Source organism: Phaenicophaeus curvirostris, chromosome Z, assembly GCF_032191515.1.
Source record: "Phaenicophaeus curvirostris isolate KB17595 chromosome Z, BPBGC_Pcur_1.0, whole genome shotgun sequence".
Classification (NCBI taxonomy): domain Eukaryota; kingdom Metazoa; phylum Chordata; class Aves; order Cuculiformes; family Cuculidae; genus Phaenicophaeus; species Phaenicophaeus curvirostris.
This window is the reverse complement of record NC_091431.1, coordinates 6932906-6946386: the sequence shown is the minus strand read 5'-3', so window position 1 is coordinate 6946386 and position 13481 is coordinate 6932906. Positions and strand designations below refer to the sequence as shown.

General features: G+C 40.2%; 1 protein-coding gene across 1 annotated transcript in view; it reads right to left on the bottom strand.

The window, feature by feature from the left end:
* LOC138733482 (atrial natriuretic peptide receptor 1-like) overlaps positions 1-13481 on the bottom strand; it is a 146628-nt gene that overhangs the window by 32569 nt on the left and 100578 nt on the right. The window lies entirely within an intron of this gene.

Below are 13481 nucleotides of genomic sequence, written 5' to 3'. Positions count from 1 at the left end.
AAGCTGAGTTCCATCTCCATAGTTTATCTTTCTTCTAAAGAAATCAAACCAAATGCAGAAACATAGCCTAGCACATTTCACTCTCTTCAATTTCTGGATACAAACTCGATAAGTATATTATTTTGATCTCTCCAGAAATTAGCCATGGAACAATGAAGGGACATAAGTAATTCTCTTACAGAATGTTTTCTCTACAAAGAGCATGTGGTTCTAGGACCATATGAAGAGAGACATTTGATCTAAAGAGATTTTTTTGTTTGCTTTTAAAATGGCATGCCCTCTGCTCATCATTGCTCAGTTTCTTTAGTCTTTACACCTAAACTCTCTCAATGAGTCATTTTTGTTATATCTTTAATAGCATAATACAGCTATTAATTATATAAATGTTAAAATATATAATTATAGATAATATTAAGACTGCATAACCCTATTACAGGTAGGATAAAACATCACAATAGCATACAGATTGGACTGCAACAGTAGCTGAATATATACTATTCCTGTATAAATATTGTACATTATAATATATATATTAATCATGCATTAAATTATACACTCTTGAGTATGTATGAACAGGAAAGATTATGTTATAATAATAATGTAAGACCTGGTCTTATTGCATTTCTAGCAAGATGTCATAGTTTCTATTCACATAATCTGCTATTATTTTTCTATATATTATTGGAGGATAATCATCTACTGGATTATACTTATCAGCGTATTATTACTTATCAGAGTACTTACAGAACAAGAAAGACTTATACAACTGATTTCTTCAATATATTCTTGTATTCCTCTTGTTTTCTACATTACTAAAATAACATTCAACAATTGCCAGATATTAACAGCTGTCTCACTGCAACAAGCTACATACAGTCCTTTCTGTATGCACAGTCCACAGGAATAAGTTCTGGTAAGTGAATCTATGTAGTTTACCTACCAATAAACTGAAGAGGCTTCGGAGCCCTAAGGCTGGTGTTTTAACTGTGCTCATACTTCCTAACATGCACCCAGCTCACGAAGTGTCAGGGCTGCTTCTGATGTTGCTAGTGCTTCTGAATTTAGATGCCCTTGTCTAAGAAGGAAGGTTGCTAGGCACGCTGGTCCTCACAACCCCAGCTGCTGCAGCTGTTCTGCCTCTTCCTTCCCTCTGCTCCCTTACCCCTGCAGGGTAGAAACACCCCTCTGCACCTTTACTGAACCTCTGAAAAATCGACACTTGTATTAGGGGTAGCCTTGCTTTCAGATCATTGAAGTGTATGCCTCTGCTAGCTCAAAGCTGGAAAAGCAGTTGGAGGTTTTCATTTCATTGCATTGTCAAACTTGGGTAGTATCTGATCCTTAGGCAGATGAATTGCTGCTATGTAAAAAACACAGGGACATAGCTGAGCCAGGAGGGGGAGAGGTATATAAACTCCAAGACAAGAAAAGATCACCTATGTGAGATAAACTGCAAGGCTAGAGATTGGCCTAGGTGATTTCCTGAGGTTCCTTTGAACCCAAATTAAATCCCCTGACTTCAATTTCTCAGATTCTGGAGCTGTAGGACAACACCTACCTGAGAAGTGTCCTGCTATGCACACAGGTGAAAGAGACCTCTGCCTAGATATGCTGGTAAGATAAAGACATAGATGTGTCCATGGATGTTTCTGTTTGCTGAAGTCACAGAATCACAGATTCACTAGGTTGGAAAAGACCCGCTGGATCATCGAGTCCAACCATTCCTATCAATCACTAAACCATGCCCCTCAGCACCTCATCCACCTGTCTTTTAAACACCTCCAGGGAAGGTGACTCAACCACCTCCCTGGGCAGCCTGTTCCAGTGCCCAATGACCCTTTCCATGAAAAACTTTTTCCTGATGTCCAGCCTAAACCTCCCCTGGCAGAGCTTGAGGCCATTCCCTCTTGTCCTGTCCCCTGTCACTTGGGAGAAGAGGCCAGATCCCTCCTCTCCACAATTTCCTTTCAGGTAGTTGTAGAGAGCAATGAGGTCTCCCCTCAGCCTCCTCTTCTCCAGGCTAAACACCCCCAGCTCTCCCAGCTGTTCCTTGTAAGTCTTGTTCTCCAGCCCCCTTATCATCTTCATCACTCTTCTCTGGACTCGCTCCAGAGCCTCAACATCCTTCTTGTGGTGAGGGGCCCAGAACTGAACACAGGATTTGAGGAGTGGTCTCACCAGTGCCGAGTACAGAGGGAGAATAACCTCCCTGGACCTGCTGGTCACACCGTTTCTGATACAAGCCAAGATGCCATTGGCCTTCTTGGCCACCTGGGCACACTGCTGGCTCATGTTCAGTCGCTGTCAACCAACACCCCCAGGTCCCTCTCCTCCAGGCAGCTTTCCAGCCAGACTTCTCCTAGTCTGTAGCTCTGCACAGGGTTGTTGTGCCTCAAGTGCAGGACCCGGCATTTGGCCTTGTTAAACCTCATGCCATGGGTCTCTGCCCAGTGGTCCAGCCTGTTCAGATCCCTTTGCAGAGCCTCCCGACCCTCCAGCAGATCAACACTTCCACCCAGCTTAGTGTCATCTGAAAACTTGCCAAGAGTTCATTCAATGCCTTCATCCAGGTCATTGATAAAGACATTGAACAGGGCTGGACCCAGCACTGAGCCCTGGGGAACCCCACTTGTCACTGGCCTCCAGCTGGAGTTAACTCCGTTTCCCACCACTCTCTGGGCCCGGCCATCCAACCAGTTTTCCACCCAGGAGAGTGTGCGCCTGCCCAGGCCAGAGGCTGACAGTTTCTCAAGCAGAACGCTGTGAGAAACTGTGTCAAAGGCTTTGCTGAAGTCCAAGAAGATACATCCACAGCCTTTCCCTCATCCAGCAGCCGAGTCACTTTGTCACAGAAGGCGATCAGGTTAGTTTGGCAAGACCTGCCTTTTGTGAACCCGTGTTGACTGGGCCTGATCACCCGGTTCTCTTGCATGTGCTTCATGATAGCACTCAAGATCACCTGCTCCATGACTTTCCCCAGCACTGAGGTCAGACTGACAGGCCTGTAGTTCCCTGGATCCTCCCTGCAACCCTTCTTGTAGATGGGATTTCATTCACCAACTCAATAATAATGTCTACTACCAGAGGGAAAATACAGATATTTCAAAGTTTTATAAGCAATATCATTATAGATATTACTAACCCCCTGCATTTTTATTAATAATACTCTTTAAACTAAAATACACATATGCAATATTTGTAGAAAATAAAAATTGTTAAAATATTGCTGAATAAATCTTTAAATTATGTGCTTTTAAATCTTTTAAGAAAGCAATTTCCAGCAATATCCTGAAACAACTACTGTGCTGAAAGCTTTGAACAGGCTTGAAAACATTTATTTATTCTAGCATTTAAACTTTCTAGGTGTTTTTTATCTGGATAAAAAGCTGATGTTCAAAAGAGGTGTTTAAACTGCTTCCTTTTAAATTAGATTAGATTTTATTGCAAGACACTTACGTTCAACAAAATAATCCAGTCTGAAAAAAATCACTACTAAGGCTCATTTGAAATTTCAAAATGATGGAATTCCAAAGATAACATTTATCAGAACTGTGTCATCATTTGTGAAACCTGAGTACTTTAAATTTTAAGTTCTTGAAATACAAAACTCCACTACGCAGGGCGTGCTCATCCTGCTCAATGCTACACTGCTCCAGGCTCCTAGCATCTAAAGGGATGCACGATTATCCTATTCTCATTTTATAGTGTTATCTCTGACAAAAAAACATTTTAAATGGCACAGAGTCTGAGGTTATTTCTTACTGGTACTGTAGCAGAGCAGCAGAGCTTCTTAGGCTCGCCGTGTCTGCAAATAAGATGGGTCTGACGCTTCCCTCTAGTGGTTTCATTGCAGAACAACGGCAGACACTTGGTTTAAGGGCAGCCTTCCCTGATGCACAAGCTACCACAAGTGGTAGTGTGCATGCACTCACAGCAAGTGATCACTCTTGCTCCGCTGGGTCCCCGTAACCATTTGTTTACATATCTTTAGCCTGCAGAAAGTGCTTTTCTGCCTCCCTAGTGCAACCTCACAAACAGAGGGCGTTTATCCTGTCTTGTAATTCCACATTGACGCAAACAAATATATGTGTCAAAGGAAGCCTTCCAGTTTGGGCTTCCTGTGTGCTCTCCTTGTGGTGCTGTTCCTCCAAGCTTCCTGCTGCTTATGAAATGAACTGAAGAATTGGGTCAAAAGTCTGATCTGGTTATAACTGCTCCTTTTTTTATTCTTCTTTGTTGCATTGGTTTTAACTTAGTCAACGTTTTTTCCTCCCACTCTTTGTCTTTTCTCATCTGTTCGGAGTGCAGACTCATTCTCATTCCAGTAACACACGTGCATTCACGTACTTCAGCAAGACTAAGACCTCAGCTGAGCCTGGATTAGCAAGATTAAAAAAAAAAAATTCTCCAGAATTCTTGGTAACCTAATTAAATGACTAAACATTGTCCTAAGTTCTGTAGTAGATTTGTAGCTTCAGAAATACTGAGTGTCCTCAATTTGCCTCGAGTGCTGAACAGGCAACATGAGTGGTTCTCATGAAATGCTGGAGAGCAGAAAGCAAGATCCTGAGCTTTGCATAAAGCACACATGCCATCCCTTAAATGTGTAGTAGCTCTCTATTTACCTCACATACTCCCTCAAATATTGGAAGTTTGAGCGAATTACAAAGAAAGAGACCTCAGGCTAAAAGGATAATAATCATAAAATAAATAAGAAGTAATGACATATTTGTTACTAAAGATCTGAAAGGTTAATGTTAATGAAAGATTAATCTTTCATGACAGTTTAACTCAATTGTAGCAGAAGATGCAAACAGTTACATAGTTTATACAAAGGAATACCGCTGGAGGCAGAATGAAAGCATGAGATTAGACATAAAGAGTTTTGTGAAAAGGTAGTTAGAGATATTGAAAACTACGGCTAAGAAACTGCTTCTTCTGACTACTACCTACAATGTTATACACACCTCTGAGACTTACAGAAACCTCATAATGAAAATAGTATCCATTGGTAAGGTGGCAGGTAGTCTTCACTGTCTTCTCAAGTTATGGAAATGCTGAACAAAGTTGTGCTTCTGCAGATACATTCATCAAGTCCACTTTAGTTCAAGGAGCATCACAGGAAGGTTTGTTCTCTTGCAGAACTTGGGGCTTGATCTGCAACACTAAGTAAGCTGAAATATTTAATTAATTTCAAAAATTCTAGGAAATGTGTCAAAACTTCAAAGAAAATATATCATGTATACTCCCTACAGGTTGTATGGGCTGTCATCTGGGATATATCACCAACTCAAAGAGGAAATATTTCTCTGCAAGTATATGCACTGTTCTCTGTTTAGAGGATTTACCAGCACATGAGATGTGTGAGGAGAGCAATATTCCAGGATTTTTATCATGTAAAGCAAAATGTAATATTTCTTCTAAAGAGAAGGTGGAAAAAATGATGACATCTGGAATTCTGCAAGAGTATTCACAGCTAGGAAACTAACAGGTAACTGTGAATCTCTCTCTAGCTTAAAATGCAGCTGGTCTTAATAATTTGATATAATGTATCACTGAAAACCTCTACAGAGACTGGATAAGAAAAACTGAACTCACAGTTCTCAGAGAATCTAACATGAACTTCATTTTCAAACTGATTTAAGTTAACCTTCAGAAAATCCTAGCCTAAGTATATAACTTAAAAGAGATTTCTGTATTTCAATGGATTAGCTTGAATAATTCATTTGGTTTCTGTTACTGTAATGCAGCATGTGAATTGCTGTAGTTGTTCAAAGGGCATTCAGCAAGTCTGAAAATGTGAGAATGAATTTTGATTTGATAGGATGACTGCCTGAGAGGCTTAAAAAGAGTTGATCCCAATTCAGCACAGAATAACTTGAGTTTTCTGTCCGGGAAGAAACTGAGAAGAACATCATTGATGTTCTCAAATGCCTCTAATCTTTCAGTCCTCCCATGCGGGCAAAAATGTTACAGATGTCTGCAGTGCTTAAGAACAGCCAACTCAGTTGCTCTTAACATCTGTTGTGGAGAATCTGGGTGTCAGTGACAGATGGCAGCTGAGGGACATTTCTGTTCATTATGCTCCTAAGATCCACTGGACAGTCCACTGATTACAGCAGAATTCAACTGAAATCTGCATTTTGCCTTAATGGATTTTTATTTCCTCCTCCCTGCTCACTGTATTACTCATTTCTGGATTTGGAATTCTTGAATGATTTTCTGCCCATATCTTTATTCACATTAGCACTGCACATTTCTTGATATTGCACACCTCCTTTCTCATCCCCCGAAGGACACCCTCATAAGCCACAATTGCTTCCACATTTCTAGGGTCTCACACATTCAGGAATTCATAAGAAACACTGAGAGATCACTGAGACAGGGGGTCCCTTGGTGTTTTTTAACTGCAGGATCATTTAGTCTTTTGGATCATATTTTTGGACCAGCCCTGAAATCAAACAGACATCCAAACTATTTCATTTCCTCAAGTCATGGCTATTTCTGCATGTCAGGATGTTGGTCTGACCTGTTTTTAAGGACCTTCACCAGTGGAGCCTCTATCCCTTCCTTTGTGATGTAGCCTAATGCTTCTCTACCCTTCCTTCTTAGAAAGTTTCCTCTAAGGTCCCACCTGCTTCTATCTTGCTATAATTTCAGCTCAGTACATACCCCAGCAACACAGACAACAGTTAGCATATTCTGTATACTTTTTGCACGCCTGAAGTCTTTACCATTCTGGCTTCTTCCAGTCACTATGTATCAAGAGATGCTTTATGCAAATAGATTCCCACATTTCTTTACATGGAAAAAGGATTATCCTAATTTCAGCAACATAATACAGGAATAAAGAGTTATTAAAGAAAATGTGTAACTCTAAACAGAATAGATATTTCAACAATACAAATGAATGCTTTCTCCTTGGATCTTTGAATGCAAACAAGTGATCCCAAATGCAGACCAAGATCACAATCATGAGACCTCTCTCATACTGTCACATTCATAGAAAGTAGTAAAAAACCGTCTTTGTTTAACATCCCAGTCTTTCTGCTGACAGAGGCTTCATCTCAATGAGCTTTTTGAATCTGTGCCTCAAGTGGAGTAAACCTGGTAAATGTCCAGTTTGGCATAATGACATTTCTAGACTGTTTTGTGACAGACTAATTGTCAGAACTAGTCTAGTAGGAGAAGATGAGGATTTTCAGATGGTACTGTATCTGAAAATATTTCTCTGCCATTAGAGATTCTCTGGTTCTTTGGGCGTATTACTTTTTTTGCTGAAGTCAGGCATGCCTTCCTTCTGTCAGAAAACACTGGGAAGCCTACAGCTTCTTTTCCTTTCATGTTTAGCACTCAAGCAGAGATCAATCACACTATAGAGATCAACCATTCACACTGTAGCATTGACACAAGGAACAGTAGTTTAAATACTGACAGAGAAGGGACAGAGAAGAAAGCTGTTTTGAATTTGAAACCCAAATACTTGATGTGACTTACCTGTTGGGATAAAATAATGTATCCTTCTCTATAGCCACATGTAACTGTTATCTGATTTGGGGTTCAGCCTTACTTGGAATGAAATCCCTGGCATGTGACTTTTCTCTTTTCCAATGATATGGTAGTCCCAGGAGGGAGATATTGAGAACTTATTGCAAGGAGAAATGTAGGCATACTAAGTCAGTATTTATAAACAGGACTTTTATTTTCAATTATTTCACTTTTGGCTAGGGCTACTAGCTAATTAGTTCTTTCTTCTGTCCTTCAATATCTCTTTCCCTTCAGACAGCACACTCCAGAGTGCTACCCTTAACAGTTTCCAGTGCAGACTGTTTAACAAGAAGCATGGGATGTCACTATGATTCTGCCATGAAGTATTTAATTGCCCTACTCTGGCAAATATTAATTAGGAGTCAAGCTGTGTCTTCTCACCTTACACCTCCCTCCTTCATCACTTCCCTTATAATTTAATTCCTATATAATAATTCCTTGGTTTTTAAACTTCCAAAAGCAGGACATTCTCAAAGGCAACAATAGCAGCCAGAAGCCTTATGCCCACTGAATCCCCCCATGGTTTACTGCCACTTACGTCTTGGGAAAATGTCCTCTATTATTTTGTGAAAGCACACGTACAACAAGTAATAAAAGAATCATAGAATCGTAGAATAACCAGGTTGGAAGAGACCCACCGGATCATCGAGTCCAAAAGGGAATACTTATAATCCTTACACAGGGTATTAGGGCCCTAAGCATACCTCTCCTGGAAGATACACTGCCTGTTATCAGGGCCGGCACTGATAGTGAAGCTTTCCGGCCTGGAACCTATGTGAACGAGAGCTACCTGAGAAGCTCTTGCAGGGGCTCTCTATCTCTCCACCTGCCTTTAGGTTGGGATCTCAACCTTGTTGTATGTTAGAGCTATGTTGCAGCTATGCCGATCTCTGGCCAGGCACCCTGTTGATCTAAATTATTCTGTGATTCTGTGATTCTGTGAAATCCTGACCTTGACACATGGAATTATTTTCTGGTTTGACCTTGCACTTGTCTTATCACCATGGGCTCATCTGTCAGACTACAGTTCTGGCTGACCCTGCTTACTGTCTTCAAACTTGCCATTCTTGGTCTCTTCAGGCACTGTGGACCTGGGCCCAGTTTGGGGTGACAGTACTCTGCCCATCTTGCTGCCAACAGTGGCTTCAGGACCTCCCTCCCTTGTGCAACATTCTGTTCTTGCTGCTCGCTAACAAGGACAACTCTCTAAATAAAAATTGTATCCAGAAAGGAAAATGAGTTCTGGGGTTTCTGTAGTATTTTTAAATTAACAGTATTATCACTAATTCAGTTTGATTTCCAGGCACAGACCTACTTCAAAACATCTGCTTCAGACCAGGTGTGGTTTTAGAGATTTTTATAAAATTTATACTAACATTTTACTTTCTTATAAATGGCAGCTTTTTGATAATGCTTGACTAATTGTTGCTTTGGTTCATAATATCACTATTTTCCTTAGTCATAAAAAAGACTAGGCATGTCCTTTTCTCATGTCCCATGTGCTTATCCCATTAACAGATGATTCTTAACTTGCACGTACATTGTTCTCTGTATTTCACTGGGAATAAAAAAAACCCACCTCATCATTGCCTTCTTTATATCCCATGGAACCTGGATAAGTAGCCCCATACTTGACGGGAAAGTTCAGAGATGCAAGTATTTAATTTGGAAGAATTATACACAAAATCCTTAGCCCTTCAAGCATGAAGCACGAAAATCTTCTACCACTGTCAGACAATATGGTATTAAAAAGCCAGGCCACCTACAGATAGGGTAGGGAAACTAGATATCCTGTATAGGCAAAACCAGGAAAGAAATGGCTCTTCTCCCATGTCCTGGAGAAAGTGCTGCTTCCCAGTGGTCATAAGGCTTATTCTTTTTTTCTTTTTGCAAATAAACGCCTGGACTTCGATGACTGATTTCTACAGACCCTTAAATGACACTGATGGTCTTCTCATTTAAGGAGAGAAGGGGTGCATGAGAACCTGACTGTCCAGGGCACTGGTGTGCTTCTGTGCTGGTGAGAAAGGGATGTCATTTTAAATCGTGGCTTGTGATGAACTCATTAGGACATTGGAGTGACTCATGAGGACTATTATAGAATATCTTAGAGTTTTTTTCCCTTTACATTTGAGCAGAATTATTTTTCATCTCTTGCTCAAGTATTTCTGATACGAGGTAGGGCATGTTTCAAGGCATTCTCCTAGTTTCATGCTGGGCTTATGAAAAGACTATTTTTACCACATGACCATTAGCAAGTCTCTCCAGTCCTGGCTCCCTCAGGGTCAAATTCTCCCCTGAAAATGTGTTCTGATTATGTAAGAGATATAAATTGGAATTCCACTGGGAGGCTGTGGTATAAAGCTGAAGAGAAGATTACTTGTGTGGTTTTTGTTAATCATAAGTGGATCATTTTCTTAAATAACTCAGTGGTTATTTTTGTTTCCCCTGATGTACTACTAGTGGTTTGATAAAGACACAGTGCATAACTTTGTTCTGCTTCAAACAAACCCCCACAAATCTAATGAATTAGTGAGCTTTTGTGGACTAGAGACACCTCTCCGTATTATGAGTGTGATGTATATAAAATCTGATCTTTCTGGTCCCACAGAGAGGATTTTCCTCTCTCTTAAAAGCAATCTTTCCAACCTTTCACTTCCAACCATAGAATCAACTTGACTTACCATCAGCAGCACCATTTCACTGCATTTATCTATGTTCACAGCATGTAGCCAGTAGGCCAGATGCCAACATTCTCAAGGAGCAGCACTTCTTACTTCCTTTGTGTGTGCTTGGGAGAACCATGTAACATAATCACAGAACATATGGAGTATTGCAAAGTCTGTATTGTATCTGCACAGAAACCTGGGTTAACCAGCTTTAAGTCCGCTCAAGTAAAAGTTTTGGGGCACAAATGTTAAAGCCTGGGAAGAAGAAAGAGGAAAAAAATATTTATTTCAGAGTTTCCTGGACTTGTATGACCAATAGGACTGCGTGGAATCCTACAGGCTAGAAGAATTTCAATAGCCAATATGTTTGTGGTTAAAGGAGCAGGGAGCAAAGCACTGAGGCAAAGTACAGAGAGGCAGGCAGGATCAAAGATTGGAGCAGTGAGGACAAAGGTTTACCTGTCCCTGGCACCACACAGTGAGGAAGTGCTTGTGTCTCTGTGTTGATCAAATGTATTTCATCAGATTGCTGGGCTGAAAGTCATCTTGTTAGGATGCAAGTAGACTCCAACTGCTCTGTTATGTTGTTGCCTTTTCCTGACTAGAAACTCTGATTGCTAGATGATACTAGCTGAGAGGCAACAGCTTTGCTGAATGCTAGGCACTAGCACACCAGAAACTGCAAGATGCCCCTGTGATTTCATAAGTATTGGGAGATGGCAATAAGAGTTGGTGCAGAACGACACTTGACAGGCAAAAAAGGAAGGAGGTAGAGGTGCAAAGTTTAGTGCCACTTTCTGAGGAAGGACATCACTACTGGTTTGGTCTGATATAGTAGAGAGGGACGAAAGGATCTTAAGGGAAGAATGAGTCTCAGTTGATACAGAGAAATGGAGGAGTGCTGTTCAGAGTTGCAATATATGCATTTACTCTTCGTTAGATGTATGAAATGAACAAGAATAAGAGGCAAGCACATCTGGACTTAATGAAGCCATTGAGGGTACTTTCTCTGTCTCACATGAGAATTGTCATTGATGTTGTTACTGCTGACTTCCGTAGCAAATGCAATGTCTCCTTTTTTCTTTAGGGTGTGCTGAAATAATTGGCTTGCCTGAGATCTACAAGAAATAGTACAAAACACACTTATTGATAAAACAGAAATCTCAGCTCTCTGTATGAACTGTCAGAATCCAACCAAGCAGCTTGTATTATATAAATGTCTTCAGCAATGTCATGAAAATTATGTTTTCTTATGGGTAAAATAAATTCTAGTCACATATTAATGAAGATTTTCTACCTGTGTTTACAAACCCCTATCTCTGCCTGTGCATAGGACTCTTCCTAAGGGATTTGATTTTAGAATGAAAGAGAAAGATCCAGATTCACACCGGGGATATTTAGACACAACAGCAGAAGAGCAGTGCAAATTTCTACCTGATCTGTAAAGAAAAATCAAAACTGTAAGTAAAGATGATAAAGACCATGTATAATTAATGAGTCACACTGAAGAACTCTGATAATGCAACATTTTTAGTGATATATCTTCATCAATTTTCTGCAATAATTTTTGGAAGCCCCCTAAGCTGGATTTATCCAGGGTAAATATTACTATTCTTAACATATCCATTTTTCTCTTGGTGTTTTCATTAGCCAAAGTGCTGCTCTTACATTTACTTTTAGTTAGTTCGAGAGGACAGTAATTTAATTCCTTTAGACCCCGTGAGAGCAGGAATCACACACATAATTCTGTGTATGTAACATTCTTTAACTGTTACTGGAGAATCTCTGTTCTACCTCAGCAGCAAAACATGTCTCACTTTTTAGAGGCAACAATACTGATGGTTAAATCTGACAAAGAAACAGCACCAAGAAGGTGAATTCTTTAGAAGGGCACGTGCATCCTCTGTGCAGTCAGTTTTTTTTATTTCACCAGTTTAATACGTTTGACTGAATAATGTAACTTTAATTTGAATTTATAGCACAGTGCTTGGCAGAGATAACTGATGTTACAAAGCTCAACAGATAGCCTGAATGTTGCCTTTCCTGTTGGGTTGCACTGAAGCGCACAAGAGTAACTCAGAGGATAGATTTGTTTTTCTCCTGTAGGCCCGTAACTTGCAGGAAACATGGACTGCATAGTATCTGGGCTCCAAGAAATAATTAAGGTGAAGAAACACATCTAGAAAAAGAAAAAGGCCGGGAAGTGGACCGGGATCCACACAAGGTTTGTGCAAGACCAGTTGTGCAAGACAGTTTTGCCTGCCTTCAGATCTACCACCACTCAATTCAGAGAAGTGAGGAGTTTCTCATTTCTGTCTGGTTGTGTGATGCCCTCAGTCTCAGCATGGGACTTAGTACCATGAAGCTATGACCCACTGGGAAGCCTTGAGAAAGTATCAGCCCTCTGAGCTGTTTCTCAGTCTCCCACCTGCACCTCCTGATGGACTGTCACTTTCCTGAAGAAGTTGCTGACTGCCTACATTGGGACCCTATCCAACCAAAGTGGTATTTGCATTCGGTATATTAAATTGTTTCCAAGAAAAAGGGTCTGGATTTCACAAGGATTCAGTTTGGAGTTAGAGCATGGAGAAGACAAAATACAGGCTGAAGCAAGACTATGGCCACTCAGAATGGAGACACAGAATTGTCACTGAATCCAGTTCCCTGCTGTCGCAATGGTTTCTGTGAAAACACATTGCCTTCAATGACTTTTTTCAGCATGTAAAGGTTTCTTATCCAGGTTGGTCTGTCTGCTGCATCACTTACTTTGGATCACACATTCAGTACTTGTTTCACAGTGAGCTCCTGAAACTGCTGTGGTTTTCTAAACAGCAGCTTTCTAATATGTGGTCTTAAAAGCTTCAGTAACAAAGCGAAGTTTCAAACGGTGAACAAAGAGGACCTGCCTTGATCATAAAATGAGGAACAGAAGCAACCCATACATTAAAAAATCAGCAATATTTCTGGAAATCTGTACTAAAGAAGTCACAATTCTTAAAAATTAACCATGAGACATTTGCATAATATTGACTGAAAAATAGAAAGTCTCAGATTTACTTGGTTGAATTTACAGTCTTAAGGGAAAACAAACAAATGAACAACCTTCACTATGGTCTTACTTAAGGATTACTTAAGTCCCATGTAGGTCCCTTAGGCCTGAAAGGATACATCACAGGATTTAATTTTAATATACGCTTTTATTTGCTTTTGATTTTAAGTCAGAGTCTAGACAATATAAAGCGAAGTTATGATTTTCTGTAACAA